Raw genomic sequence first — 15,178 nt, forward strand, 5'->3', positions numbered from 1 at the left:
TTTAGTGTGCAATGGTTCAATCAGTTGGTTTAATTAAAGGGTAAACTACATCATTAATAAATGTTTTTCTGAAGAAAAACAAACTATCACTAAACATTGAACTTTAGACTTTTATTTTTAATTTTATCATTAAAATTTTCAACTTAGTTTTTCTTGGTAACTGGGATGTTGAATCATTAACAACACGAGGACAATGTCATTATCTTTCTTATCTGTAGAATTCATCAACTCATTTGGTCGTTGCTATCGATAAAACATTGTTCGTCACCAATAGTCATTCATACCAATATTGATATCAAAATATTCACTTTTTATTGTTAAATATTCCGAAACTACTTATAATGATTTCCGAACGGTCGATGCGTTCATGAAAACATCTGTGAACCTTCCTACCTCTAAACCCCTTTCATTGGTTTGAACTACCACCTTACCGAGTATATCGTGATCTATTGCCAACATTAAAATGCTTGCAGGTTTTAACTTCAAGTATGATTTGCCTGCTTCTGTCGGAGACTTGCCCCCTCTCCACTAATTGGATTTGTCATGCACTGCAATTGAGAGTGCCGTAGGACGTATGTGCTTTGTACAATCTGCTGACATTGTTATTTACTGACTGTGGCTCACTCTATCAGTTGTCGAACAAAATGGCAAGACTTGTCGACTTGCATCACCTCGATATTATTGGGACACTGAGACAAAGGGATGCCAATACAAATGAGCTAATTTGAAAATCTAGAAACACTATCTGCTTTTATTTTGCGGATCCATTGATCTAGCCTTTGAGAATTAGAGGAGCTTCAGCACCTTACAGGCAGTAGAACTGTTTTCATGTTCAAGATGTTGTCAATCCAAGAGATGCTTTGCAGGCAACATTTAAGGACAAAGGGCACCTTATTGAGTTGATATTGAAGAAGGATATTTGCCACGTCTCCGAGAGCTTCATATAAGGAAATGTCCCCAGCTGGGGGTTCCGGGGGGGGGGGGGACGGACTGTCTTCATTGAGAAAATTAATGATCATTGACTGTCAGCAACTCATGGTTCACTTCCAACCATCTATGAATTGCATTTAGGATATTCAGATAAGGTGTCTGTGAAGCATGTTGTTCCTGGATTGTACAAGTTTACAATCAGAGGATGCTCCACTCACCAATCTCTACCTGAAGAGACAATACATCGCCTTTGATTAGAAGAGCTTAAAAACAAGCTATTGTCCATCTCCGCCGTCACATCAAGATGCGACGTTGTCCACTTTGAAAAGACTTGATATGATGTGCAAGAGACTAGAATGCCATGTGGTCAAGTTATGCCTCCCTGCACACATTGCAGGTATCATTTAGCTGCTATTCTCTGCAATCAATAGAGACAATACATCGCCTTTGATTAGAAGAGCTTAAAAACAAGCTATTGTCCATCTCCGCCGTCACATCAAGATGCGACGTTGTCCACTTTGAAAAGACTTGATATCATGATGTGCAAGAGACTAGAATTGCCAATGTGGTCAAGTTATGCCTCCCTGCACACATTGCAGGTATCATTTAGCTGCTATTCTCTGCAATCAATTACCAAAACTTAATCATCTTAATATACAAGGATGTAATATAAATTATCTGTCAGTTTCAGTTGCAGAGTGACCTAATCAGGTTCTCTTCCTCGTCTCTAAACTCATTGAAGATATGCAACTGTCCCAAACTTGAGTCATTTTCCAAAGGTGGTTTGCCTTACAATTTGAACTCATTCTCGGCCTCCTCCTGTGAAAAGTTAACCGCAAACCTCATGGTTTGTGATTTGCAGATGAAGGTTTTTGTTGAAAATTGGCACACCAAATTACATCATTAGTTAATATTATGGGTGACAATTTGATGGCATTAATGGGACGGCAAAATTGGTCAAATTTGCCCATCAAATTGTTAAAAATTTTGGATGGTAAAACTATGCAATTAGTCATTGTAATTTAGGGTATTTACAAATTAGTCCTTAAAGCTTCAACTATAAATACCCTAGCTCATTTAGCTTCAAAACCATCCCAAAACATTCTAGTTTTCTTCCAATACTAGAGAGAATTTAGAGAGTTTATTGAGAGTTATTTTATCCTTTTTATCAAGAGAGAATTATCATTGTTTTCTCCTTGGTAGATCGAGAGAGGTTGTAATTCCTATTTTTCCTCATAGTGAAATTCTTCTACCGTTGCCCGTGGTTTTTACCCTATATTATTTAGGGGTTTTCCACGTAAATTTTGTGTCTATTTTATCTTCATTTTTATTTTCTCAAATTATTAGTTGCGATTTTATTCTATCCGATAGCTGTCTTCCACAACAATTGGTATCGGAGCCAGATTAGAGTGTGTAATATCTGCTTATTGTCTTTGTGGTTGCCACCAAAAGGCGGATCCTCCAACATAAGAAAGTAAGAAGTTATTACCCATTCTTTGAAGGTTCCACAGAACTATTCACGATAGTGAAATAGTGGGAGCTATCCGTAAACGAAGCAATGACAACGAAATTTGATATTGAAAAGTTCAATGGGAGAAATTTCTCATTGTGAAAATTGAAGATGAAGGCCATCCTGAGGAAAGACGGTTGTCTAGCAGCTATCAGCGAAAGACTAGTAGATTTCACAGACGACAAAAAATGGATCGAAATGGACGAAAATCCTATGACAAACTTTCATCTAGCATTAGCAGATGAAGTATTGTCAAGTATCGAGGAGAAGAAGACAGCTAAGGAGATATGGGATCATCTCACCAAACTGTACGAGGCCACATCGCTGCACAATAAAATTTTCCTTAAGAGAAAATTGTACACTCTCCGTATGCCAGAATCTACTTCAGTGACGGAGCACTTAAATACACTAAACACTTTATTTTCTTAGCTTACATCCTTAAGCTGTAAAATAGGAGAACAAGAACGTGCTGAAATTCTACTTCAAAGTCTACCGGATTCGTATGATCAACTCATCATCAACTTGACAAACAGTAATGTCACCAGTCTAGTCTTCGATGACGTTGCAGCTGCTGTTCTACAAGAAGAAAATCGGCGCAAGAACAAGGAAGACAGACAAATAAATCTGCAACAAGCAGAAGCGTTGACAACGATGACAATGATGAGAGGGAGATCAACAAAACGTGGCCAAAGCAGCAGTCACAAACATGGTAGATCGAAGTCGAGAAGCAAGAAGAATTTAAAGTATTACAACTGTGGAAAGAAGGGTCACTTAAAGAAGGATTGTTGGAGTCTAAATAAAAACTCCAATCCATAAGGCAATACCGCAAACACTTCAGATGATGGAGATGCTCTATGCTGTGAAGCGTCAACCACCGTGGAATGAAGAAAATGATTTGCAGATATATGACTCATTGATTCGGGAGCAACATATCACATGACCTCAAGAAGAGAATGGTTCCATCATTATGAACCTGTCTCAGGAGGATATGTGTATAGTTGCAATGATCATGCCTTAGAGATCGTTGGCCTGGGAACCATCAAATTGAAGATGTATGATGAAACAATTAAAGTTGTTCGAGATGAGCGGCACATGAAAGGTCTGAAGAAAAATTTATTATCCTACGGATTGTTGGATAATAATGCTAGCAAGATTGAAACACGGAAAGGAATCATGAAGGTGTTCCGTGGAGCGCTTGTGGTGCTGTAAGGTGAAAAGATAACTGCAAACTTGTACATGCTGAAGGGAGACACATTGCTAGAAGCAGAAGCCTCTATTGCCTCATGTAGTTCAGTTTCTGTAATGCTATGGCATAAGAAACTTGGACACATGTCAGAACAAGGAATGAAAGTCATTGTGGAGCAAAAGCTACTTCCAGGCTTAACAAAGGTATCACTTACTTTGTGTGAGCATTGCATAACAAGTAAGCAGCACCGGTTGAAATTCAACACATCAAATTATAAAGGCAAAAGTGTTCTAGAATTGGTTCACTCTGACGTATGGCAAGCACCAGTAACATCCCTAGGTGGAGCAAAATACTTTGTCTCATTTATTGATGACTACTCCAGGAGATGTTGGGTGCACCCTATTAAGAAGAAGTCAAACGTGTTTTCAACTTTCAAAAACTTCAAAGCGTGGGTGGAACTTAATTCTGAAAATAAGATCAAGTGTTTCAGAATAGATAATGGAGGAGAATACACAAGCGAAGAATTTGATGACTTTTGCAGGAAAGAAGGCATCAAAAGATAGTTCACAGTGGCGAACACTCCTCAACAAAATGGAGTGGAAGAGCGAATGAACAGAACCTTGTTAGAAAGAACAAGAGCAATGTTGAGGGATGCATGCCTAGAAAAATCATTCTGGGCAGAAGCAGTCAATACCACCTGTTATTTAGTGAATCGAGCTCCATCAACTGCAATATAGCTGAAGACACCAATAGCGATGTGGACTGGAAAACCAGCTGATTATTCAAACCTCCATGTATTTGGAAGTATAGTGTACGTGATGTACAACTCCCAAGAAATTTCAAAGTTGGATCCAAAATCCAGGAAATGCAAATTCTTGGGGTATGCTGATAGAGTAAAGGGGTATCGCTTGTGGGATCCCACTGCCCGCAAAGTGATCATCAGTAGAGATGTTATCTTTGTAGAAGATAAACTACAAAGAAAAGAAGACGATGATAGCGCTGAAAAGTCAAAGACTACTCAGATACATGTGGAAAAAAAGTTTGAACAAGGAGATTCTTTTGAAGCAGAACCAGTACATGATGAACAAGAACCAGAGAGTTCTGAAGCTGCAACAACTCGTCAATCAGATCGTATGAGAAGACATCCCAATTGGCACTCAGATTATGTTATAGAAGGTAATATTGCATACTGCCTTTTAACAGAGGACGGTGAGCCATCAACATACCAGGAGGTAATAAACAACTCAGATGCTTCACTGTGGATGATGACGATGCAAGAAGAAATTGAAGCCCTTTATAAAAATAATATATGGGACCTTGTGCCACTACCACAAGGAAAGAAGCCAATTAGTAACAAATGGGTCTTCAAAATCAAGCGAAATGGTGATGATCAAGTTGAGAGGTATCGTGCAAGACTGGTGGTCAAAGTATATGCTAAAAAAGAAGGTATTGATTTCAATGAAATATTTTCTCCTGTGGTTCGACTAACAACAGTTCGAGTAGTTTTGGCAATGTGTGCTACATTGGACTTACATCTAGAGCAGCTAGATGTTAAAACAGCTTTTCTTCATGGAAATCTTGAAGAAGAAATTTATATGCTCCAGCCTGAAGGTTTTGAAGAAAAAGAAAAGAAGAACTTGGTTTGCAGGTTAAATAAATCTCTGTACGGTCTAAAGTAGGCGCCGAGGTGTTGGTATAAGAGATTTGATTATTTCATTATGTGCCTTGGATACAACAGACTTAATGCATACCCTTGTGCTTATTTCAAGAGGTCTGGTGATAACGATTTTGTTATTTTGCTGTTGTATGTGGATGACATGTTAGTTGCAGGACCCAACAAAGATCATATTGAAGAATTGAAGGAAAAACTGGCTAGGGAATTTGAAATGAAGGACTTGGGATCAGCAAACAAGATTCTAGGGATGCAAATTCACCGAGACAGAAGTAATAAGAAGATTTGGATTTCACAAAAGAATTACTTGAAGAAAATCTTGCCACGATTCAGCATGCAAGATTGTAAGCCAATTACTACCCGTCTTCCTATTAACTTCAAATTATCCTCCAGTATGAGTCCTAGCAGTGAAGAAGAGAGGATGGAGATATCTCGAGTACCGTATGCATCAGCAGTGGGAAGTTTAATGTTCGCTATGATATGCACAAGACCAGACATTGCACAAGCAGTGTGAGTGGTTAGTCGGTACATGGCGAATTCAGGAAAAAAGCATTGGAATACAGTAAAGAGGATCCTGAGATACATCAAAGGGACCTCAAATGTTGCATTATATTACGGAGGATCAAACTTACTAATCAATGGGTATATAGATTCTGACTATGCAGGGGACTTGGATAAAAGCAAATCTACTACAGGATATGTGTTTAAAGTTGCTGGTGGAGCTGTAAGCTGGGTTTCAAAATTGTACTCAGTTGTGGCTACATCCACAACAGAAGCAGAATATGTAGCAGCTACACAATCCAGTAAAGAAGCAATATGGTTAAAGATGCTATTGGAGGAGCTTGGGCACAATCAAGAGTATGTCTCTCTGTTTTGTGACAGTCAAAGCGCCTTGCATCTAGCAAGGAATCCAACATTTCATTCAAGGACAAAGCACATACGAGTTCAGTACCATTTCATTCGTCAGAGACGTAAGCAACAGAAAGGTACAAGGTAGAAAGAATGGTGTGAAGATATGATTGTTCCAATCAAATCTTCAAGTGGGAGATTGTTGAAAATTGGCACACCAAATTGCATCATTAGTCAACATTATGGGTGGCAATTTGGTGACATTAATGGGGATGCAAAATTGGTCAAATTTGGCCATCAAATTGTTGAAAAGTTTTGATGGTAAAACTATGCAATTAGTCATTGTAATTTAGGGTATTTACAAATTAGTTCTTAAAGCTTCAACTATAAATACCCTAGCTCATTTAGCTTTCAAAACCATCCCAAAGCATTATAGCTTTCTTCCAATACTAGAGAGAATTTAGAGAGTTTCTTGAGAGTTTTTTCTCCTTTTTATCAAGAGAGAATTATCATTGTTTTCTCCTTGGTAGATCGAGAGAGGTTGTAATTCCTATTTTTCTCATAGTGAAATTCTTCTACCGTTGCCCGTGGTTTTTACCCTATATTATTTAGGGGTTTTCCACGTAAATTTTGTGTCACTTTTATCTTCATTTTTATTTTCTCAAATTATTAGTTGCGATTTTACTCTATCCGATAAACGTCTTCCGCAACAGGTTTCCTGCCCTCAACGTTGCATTTCTTTACATTGATGAAGTTCCCAAGTGGAGATCACTCAACAATAAAGCACTCCTACGTCTCACCTTTCTTAAAAAGCTCTAAATTCGTATGCCCCTCACCTTCAATCCATGCCTATCCAGAGCTTCCGGAATCCCTCTCTGTTCTAAGAATTGAAGACTATCCTCTGTTGAAGGGTAGCAGAATAACAAAGGAGAAGAGTTGCCCAAGGTTGCTTCTGTCCCTATAGTTGAAGTTGATCTTGGTATTCTTCATAACTTTTGACAATTACAGTAGATAACTCTGAAATATGGTTAATGTTGCCTATACCCTTCAAATATTTGGTATGTCTTTGACGAATACAATAAAGTTTTTCATATTTTATGTAATGGAGAAAAGGACAAAGCACTATTGACGAAGCTATGGGACGGTTTCTCTTTTCCATATATCAATGATAAATGGGAAGATTGTCTATATCCTTCAAAAGAACTCAATTAAACATCTGAACTACTCAAGTCAAGCCTTAAAATACACAACTGACTCACTCGAATGTTCAACCAAATTCATATTTTCACTAAACTGATTCCAAACGACCTACAATTATTGATACCTCATTTACAACTACCAAAGGACCCATGTTTCTAACAATAAAGATGAATAAAAAGCTACGTGATTATATGAAAATGAAAAACTTCAGCAGAGTCGATTATCTTCCAAAAGTAATACAGAGACTTCAAATTTCAAAAGTGTAACAGTTTAGCCAAATGGCAGCATTCATAAATAAAAAGGAAACATACTCTAGCGGTAGAAATACATAACAACAAAGCTTTTTTGAAAGTGATACACTAATTTAACAGAAAATATTATATTTGCAACTTCACATGGTATACTATTACATGTATAATGTGTCATGGTGGGAGGAGAAGGGCGTGAACACGAAGAGGATATAAGAGAATTGGGGGAAATGAGACGAGGGTTAGGGATTGAGAATGATAGATTAAGAATTATGGCACGTGAGAGAAATGAAGACAACTTACCTCTGGAGCGGATCAAGAGTGGAGCGGATCTGAAGCAACAAGAGCGGCCCAAAGGAATTAAAATAGCTAAGCCCAATAGCCCATGTCTGCAAAACAAATGAGAAAGAATGAATTTGTTAGATTCAGTTACAAAGGACAGCCAGCTGGCATCCTTAAGATTCTGGTATTGTAACTGGCAGAAATGGTGAACAAGAGCAGCTTGCAGGGGATCAGGTATACTCTCATAATAGCTCTAAAAATGGGGAGAAAAATCCTGTTTTGGTGACGGTAGTTAAGGATAAATCATGATTTTCGTATAAAACTAATGAACCGGGGATCTTGAAGGATAAATCTGATGCTTGTTTAGCCCTTAAGAACAGTTATAGGCATGAGAATTTAATGGGTGAAAACAATAATATTAGACCTGTTATGCTGGGACTAGAAACTGAAAACTGAAAACAGTGGAACAGGGGGTTCATTTAACAGTTCAGGAACTATGTGGCATAGACCCAAAATAGAGTTGCCATTTTTTGAGGGGGTAAATCCTAGGGGGTGGCTTCAGAAGTGTCTCAAGTATTTTTTTCCTTATGCAATGTTCCTGTAGATCAAAGGGTAGAAGTGGCTACTATGTATCTTACAGGAAAAGCAGTAATATGGTTTAATGGCTATATTATGCAGAAGCATCATGTAACTTGGCATGAGTTTGAAGCTGATTTGTGCCATAGATTTAGTGACATGTCTTTTTTTGACATTGTGGAGGAATTCACTAAAATTACTCAAAAAGGATTTGTTGAAGACTATCAAGAAAGGTTTGAGGAGTTACAACCACACATGCTATTACAAAATCCTACTTTGGGTGAGGATTTCTTTGTGTTACTTTTTATAAGTGGACTTAGAGAAGACATCAAACATAGAGTAAAAGCTTTAGATCCTAAAAATTTATCTTAGGCATGCAAACAAGCTAAGCTCTATGAGTTATCCGTGGAGTTTGAAAACAGAAAGTTGAGACCATCCTTTAAGGTCCCACCCTACCCAAACCCCATTATTACTTCCAAGATAACTTCAGTACCCATACCTAATAAATCCACACCAATTTCCAATCCTAAATATAATCTTATTGATTACAGAAGGCAGAATAACATTTGTTTTAAGTGTGGAGAGAAATTTCAGCCAGGCTATCAATGTAAAACAAGAAACTTTAATATGATGATTGAAGAGGAAAATCCTATACCTACAGAATCTGTTCCTGCTGACTCATACCAACAGATCATACAAGAAGAGGAAAGCTTAGAAATTTTTATGAATGCAATCACTGGGTGCATTAGTCATAACACATTGAGGATTCAAGGAACAATTCAAGGCAGACCCTTGAATATACTGATTGATAGTGGCAGTACACACAGCTTTTTGACACCTCAATGGGCTGATGCTGGCATTCAAGTCCTAACTCCATACCCTTTGGCTATTACAGTAGCTAATGGTCAACAACTATATAGTTCAGCTAAATGCAACAAAGTAGAATGGCAGATGCAAGGACACTCTTTCATACATGATTTCAGACTCCTTAAATTGGGAGGAAGTGATATGGTGTTAGGGGTGGATTGGATGAAATTATTTAGTCCAATTCTGATAGACTTTAATCAGATGACCATGAGCTTTAAACATCAGGGGGAGAATATTGTTATACAAGTGCAACAACCTTCACTGCTTTTGCAACAGATTTTAGGTGCTACCTTACTAAAAATAACAGCTTCAAAAACAACTATTTTGGGATATGTGGTTTAACTGAGTATGACAGAGACTCCTAAACCCATTTCTCAAGCTCTTAAACCTCTTTTAAAGAAGTACATCTCTATTTTTACTGAACCTAAGGGGTTACCACCTAGAAGAGCTCATGATCATGCTATTCCTCTCAAACATGGATCTAGTCCTATTAATTTGAGACCATACAGATTTCCTCATAACCAGAAAACTGAAGTGGAACAACAAATTGCTGATATGTTATCTTCTTCTATTATCCAACCTAGCAAGAGTCCATTTGCTTCTCCATGTCTTTTAATTAGGAAGAAGGATGGTACTTGGCGGTTTTGTGTTGATTATAAGCAATTAAACAATCTGACAATGAAGGATAAGTTCCCTATTCCGGTTGTGGAGGATCTATTGGATGAGCTATATGGTGCATTTTATTTTTCCAAGATTAACTTAAGGTCAAGCTATTGGCAAATCAGAATTAAAGAGGAGGATATCTACAAAACAACATTTAGAACTCATCAAGGGCATTATGAATTCAAGGTAATGCCTTTTGGTCTAACTAATGCTCCTGTCACATTTCAAGCATTAATGAATGATTTGTTTAAATCATTTCTTAGAAAGTTTGTTTTGGTGTTCTTTGATGATATTTTAGTTTACAATAATTCTATGGCAAAACATATTACTCATTTACAACTAGTTTTGGAGGTTTTGCAAGTTAATCAGTTATTTGTAAAGCTGTCCAAATGTTTCTTTGGACAGACTCAGGTGGAATATTTGGGGCATATTATTTCAGCAGCTGGAGTAGCTATAGATCCTACCAAAGTAGAAGCTATGAGGAATTGACCTCTTCCTAAATCTTTAAAATCCCTGCGTAGATTTTTGGGGTTAACTGGTTACTACAGGAGATTTATTAAAAATTATGGTTCTATAAGTAAGCCTTTGACTCAACTACTTACTAAGGACAATTTTCAGTGGACTACTACAACTTTGACTGCTTTTGAGAATTTAAAACAGGCTATATGTGTTGCTCCTGTTTTAGCTTTACCTGATTTTAGTAAAAGTTTCTGTTTGGAAACATATGCTAGTCCAGGAGAATTTGGTGATGTGCTATCTTAAGAGGGAAGACCTATTTCTTATCTAAGTAAGGCTCTAAGTCCTAGACATGCTGCCCTTTCTATCTATGAAAGAGAGTATCTTGCTATTTTATTAGTAGTTTCTAAGTGGAGTCATTACTTAGAGAGTAAGCCTTTTATTATTAAAACTGATCATGAGCCTCTAAAGTATCTACTGGAGCAGAAACTGACAACCATAATTCAAAAGAAAGGGTAGACTAAATTATTGGGTCTGGACTATTCTATACAGTACAGAAAAGGTAAGTCCAATACTGTAGCAGATGTTTTGTCAAGGCAATGGGAAGATGCTGGTGAATGTCTAGCTATGTCCTAGCTGGGTATATGATGTTGAAAACAGCTATAAGGATGATAAATTAGTTGCTGACTGGATCAATATTTTGACTGTGACACCTACTGCTGATCCTAATTGGAAATTTTCAAAAGGGATACTCAAATTTAAAGGCAGAGTTTACATTGGTTCTACTGGGTTTCTTAGACTACAAATTCTTCAAATTTTACATGACTCCCCTCATGGAGGTCATTCTGGGACTCAAGCTACTTATCAAAGGATTAAATCATATTTTTATTGGCCTAGGCTTAAGGTTATGGTAGTCACTTATATTAAATCTTGTACAGTTTGTCAGCAAATTAAGGTGGAGCATATATATAAACCAGGACTGCTACAGCCCCTTCCTATTCCTCAACAGGTTTGGGAGGTGATTACTATGGATTTTATTGAAGGCTTAACTACTTCTTTAAGGAAAAATTGTATATTGGTGATAGTAGACAAGTTTACCAAATAATAGCCATTTTATGGCATTGTCTCATCCCTACACTGCAGTTGAGGTTGCTAAGCTATATCTAGACAATGTCTACAAGCTCCATGGTCAAACTAAAATGGCTATTTCAGATAGAGATAAAACATTTACTAGTCTCTTTTGGAGAGAGCTAATGAAGCAGTTGGGCACTACAACTTTATTCAGTACTACTTACCATCCTAAAACAGATAGTTAGACAGAGAGGGTTAATCAATGTCTTGAGCAGTATTTAAGAGGCCTCTGTTTTTTGCAACCTAAACAGTGGGCTAAGTGTTTGGCTCATACTGAGTGGTGGTATAATACTACCTATCACACAACCATAAACCTAACACCTTTTCAGGCTCTATATGGTTATAAGCCTCCTATAATGGTTTGGCAACTAGATGTTACAGTCCATTCTGTGGGTGAACTTATGAAAAGCAGGGAAGAAATCAGACAAATGGTGAAACAACAATTAGAACAGGCTGCTAACCGAATGAAGCAATAGGTAGATAAAAAGCGTTCAGAAAGAAGTTTTGCAGTAGGTGATAAGGTTTACCTGAAGTTGCAACCTTATCGTCAAACATCCCTTGCCCTAAGAAAGAATTTGAAGTTAGCAGCTAAGTTTTATGGGTCGTACAAAATTACAGAACGAATTGGAGAAGTCACATATAAGTTAGAATTACTTGAAAATTCTCGATTGCATCCAGTCTTTCATGTCAGTATGTTGAAGAGGCATATTGGGCTAGTCGCAACATCTTTGACAGAGCTTCCTGTGGTCGATGAAGAAGGTCAGTTTCGCATAGAACCCAATCAAATTTTGGGAAGGAGAATTATAAATCGAAATAACAGGCCAGTTACTCAGTTACTCGTTCGATGGACTAACCTGGACGCCTCACATGACACTTGGGAAGATTATTCAGTGCTCCAAGGCCAATTTTCGTCTTTTTGATCCTTGTGGACAAGGATCCTCTCGAGGGGTGGGTATTGTCATGGTGGGAGGAGAAGGGCGTGAACGCGAAGAGGATGAAGGAGAATTGGGTGAAATGAGACGAGGGTTAGGGATTGAGAATGATAGATTGGGAATTATGACACGTGAGAGAAATGAAGACAACTTACCTCTGGAGCGGATCAGGAGTGGAGCGGATCTGAAGCAACAAGAGCGGCCCAAAGGAATTAAAATAGCTAAGCCCAATAGCCCATGTCTGCAAAACAAATGAGAAAGAATGAATTTGTTAGATTCAATTACAAAGGACAGCTAGCTGGCATCCTTAGGATTCTGGTATTGTAACTAAATAAAACAAGCTGTGATGATGTATTTTTCCTCATGTTATGAATGAACAAACATTTCTTCTCTGAAAACTCTCTAATTCTTCTCTATTCCTATTACCTCTTTCTCGATTTCTCTTCTACTCACCTAAAACCATAATACAATGTTCAATTGATAATACATAGGGAAATAGCAACCCAAAATGTATGAATCCCTCAAATGCCTGTTTAATGTAAAAAACTGACCGATAACAATTCCCACTGCTTCAACTGAGAAAAAGGCAGTAACCGAAAGCAATGTGTAGTGCCTGCAATAGAAAAGTATCGCAAACAGGAAGTGTTAGCCATTAGTGAATGACTGCATTTGTAAATCCAATTATAATAAGTCATCAGAGATATATTTGATACGTTTGTTCAATTGTTAATCTAAAGGGGAACTTTGTCAATTTGATTAATTATAAACCTTAGCCCACTTAGTGTTTTATACTTCTATGATGAAGCACTTGCAAAGTCCAGTATAATGACCATTTTCAATCAAAGAAATTAAAATCAACCAAAAACTCACCAATTTGTTACAAGCCACAGGAGAAAGCCTTGAAAATATCTTACAAAAGAAAGGCGGCAAAGACGAAACTAACGGCTTCAAAATCTCTTTGCTTTTTCGTATTCCGAGTAATGAATAAACATGGACATGCTTGGTTGTCCCCGAAAGCCATAGATTGCCCTAAAACCGTTCTCACATGGAGCTGTAACACAAAAATTTCTGTTAGGTTAACCAGAAAAGTGAAGCCAACAAAAAATATGTTCAAGAGATAAAATGCCAATGACCTTAACATCAACACAAGGATCATTAAGCATATTCTTTATCTGAGAAGTTATCCCAGCATTGCGCAGTTTTTCAAGCCAGGACTCGATGGACAAGTAAGATTCACAATTGTCCAGATAGTTGCTGTGCGTAGCTGGCTATCATTACTCTGCAAAAACTTAATCACAAAAGATTGATTCTTTTCACTCGTCTGTGTAAAGAGTTGCTGGATTACTGCTTCCTTGTGAAACTCATTCCCACTAGCCACATTGCACAGTGCATACATCCCTACAGGGCAAAGAGTTCAAAATAAGCTAAAAGAGAAAATTACAATTAACATTATAAAATCATAGTGTTTTCATATATTAATCTTGTCATTTCAATTGTCAAGATATGCATCTATGACATCTAATTCCTTTTGACTACATATGAAACTAAATCAAATCCTTGAAAGATAATAGCAAAAATTTTGACAGTTGTTGCACAAATAATCACAATTGTACAGCTTATTTAGGTGCACAAGCATTATACTTCAAGAGAAAAAAAACAAGTACATGAAAACTAACATATATAGTGAATTCCTAGATGATATTTATCTGCTTGTATGCTAATTCATAATATACTCTATATGCATGCCATAACAAAATGAGCTTTGCATCATTAAATATAAAATAATATCATGAGAACTTCAGGCAACTTGTCAAATCCAAGTAGCCAACTATCAAGTCTGCAAATTTTTTCCTCGAATGGCAACTTCTCCATCAAAATTTCAAAAAATCAAAAATATAATAAATAATTTGATGAAAGAGGAAAAAGTTAAAGGTTGTAAGATCTTGAGTGAGACTAAGAGAACTTCCAACTGGTTAAGGATGCAATGCAAAACAAAATAAATATGATATCTTTGAAATCACCATTTTTCACCTTGATCCAGCTGGTTCCTTGCTCCAATTAGCACCTGCAGCAGCCCCTCCACCACAACAAATTCCAGCAGCTTCCACCAACAATAGCTGGTCCTCTACAGCAGCCACACATGCAAGGAGAAAGGAAAAATCATCTTTGATTCTTCATGTAAACTGGGGCTATAAAAACCCCAGAACAAAATGTAAAATTGACACACAAAAAAATCAAGAGAAATAGAGGAGAAATCTAGCAAATTACACAAAGAAAGTCAGAAATAAAAAGCTCTACAAAGGTTATTTCTATATTTGGTTTTATTTTTTTTTCAGCTTTATATTCTATTTTTATTTGTTTTCAAAAAAAAGTTAAATAGATGAATAAATAAAATAGAAAATAGGATAGTTGGAAGTTTTGGGTGTTCTGCGTATGAAATAAGGAGGAAGAAGATGAGTTTTATGTTTATAAATTTTTTGGGTAAACTAGGCTTCAGGTCCCTAAGCTTTGGAGTTCATTACTTATTCACTTAAAATAAGGAAAATCACAAAATAATCCCTCTAATTTATGAGCCTATTTATAGTTTAGTCACTGATTTATCTATTTTTATTATTATTTCGAAATTAACTGTTATTTTTTTATTTTTTATTTTAATCTCTATGTTTTACTTTATTA

At 36.8% G+C, this 15,178-nt stretch overlaps 1 pseudogene; it reads right to left on the minus strand.

Annotated features, from left to right (window-relative positions):
* Positions 1-13,027: 13,027 nt before the first annotated feature.
* LOC120168071 overlaps positions 13,028-15,178 on the minus strand; it is a 39,521-nt pseudogene continuing 37,370 nt past the window's right edge.

Source organism: Hibiscus syriacus, unplaced genomic scaffold (assembly GCF_006381635.1).
Source record: "Hibiscus syriacus cultivar Baekdansim isolate YM2019G1 unplaced genomic scaffold, ASM638163v2 tig00111708_pilon, whole genome shotgun sequence".
Classification (NCBI taxonomy): domain Eukaryota; kingdom Viridiplantae; phylum Streptophyta; class Magnoliopsida; order Malvales; family Malvaceae; genus Hibiscus; species Hibiscus syriacus.